Source organism: Octodon degus, unplaced genomic scaffold (genome assembly GCF_000260255.1).
Source record: "Octodon degus isolate 3935 unplaced genomic scaffold, OctDeg1.0 scaffold00014, whole genome shotgun sequence".
NCBI classification, from domain to species: domain Eukaryota; kingdom Metazoa; phylum Chordata; class Mammalia; order Rodentia; family Octodontidae; genus Octodon; species Octodon degus.
This window is the reverse complement of record NW_004524590.1, coordinates 1,877,761-1,879,010: the sequence shown is the minus strand read 5'-3', so window position 1 is coordinate 1,879,010 and position 1,250 is coordinate 1,877,761.

Sequence of the window (1,250 nt, the reverse complement as noted above, 5' to 3'; positions counted from 1 at the left end):
TTTTTTTTTTTTTTTTTCCGTACTGGGAACTGAACTCAGGACCTGGTGCTTGCCAGGCAGGCATGCACCATGCTGCTGAGCTACATCCCCAACTGGCCCCTACTGCTAGTTTTTAATCAACTTACATCTCGTGAACAATGAAATTAATGACAATTGATCTAATCACACATCTGAAAAGCACTATTTCACAGAGAAAGTGTTAATATTCCTTTGCTGTAAAATTCGGCCTGATGGAAGAAAAGAACATGATGTGTAAGTGTGCAGACACACATTTATGTGTGTGGGTTGTGAGCATGTGGGAAAGAAAAAAAGCCAAGCATCAGTTGGGAACTGTTCACATTGTTTAAATGAAGTTTTTAATTGGGATGTTTGTAGTCAAGACTATTTTTAAACTTATCATAAAAGGTACTAAATATTTTTTAAAGTTTCAAAACTGACATTTATGCTTTTAAATTTCCTAATAATCATTGATAAAAAGAACTGTAATTAATGTAAAAAGCATGTGTATCTAACTTGAGCAAAATGCCATAGAAACTTCCCAGGACTACATGTGAATTTTGTGTATATGCACATATTTGGGGGAAAAAAAAAAAGCCATCAAGCTAAGACTTGTAAATAGAAATGTTACTTGGGTGTGGTGGTGCATGCCTGTAATACTGGTACTCAGGAAGCTGAGGCAAGAGGACTGCCACAAGTCAAAGCCAGCATAGGGTACACAGTGAGCTTAGGACCAGCATGCACTATGTAACAAGTCTGTCTGGGGGAGGGGAAAAAAAGGAGAAGGGAGAACAGATGCATGCTAGTAATCCAGCACTTTGGGAGGCTGAAGTACATGATCCCAACTACAAGCTCAGCTTGGGCAACTTAGCAAGACTCTACCTATAAAAAAATTTAAAGGGATGGGGACATGACTTAGTATGAAAGTCCTTTGTTCAGTGCCAAGTGCACCCCTCAAAAAGAAAAGAATGCTGACTTTGAGCTTTTCAGTTTTAGTGCTCGACATTGAAACTTACATACTAAATATGCATGACTGTAAAATAAAAACATGAGTATACTTTCAAAGTTAAGACCACTAAAAACACATTAAGAATAGAAACTAAAAACGTTTCACAATTATTTTTGCTTCAGACATAGAAAATACTGGGGACAGGGACACAGTTCAGGGGAACAAGTACCTGCCTGGCAAGTACAAGGTCCTGAGTTTGATTCTCAGTACAAGAAAGAAAGAAAGAAAGAAAGAAAGAAAGGAA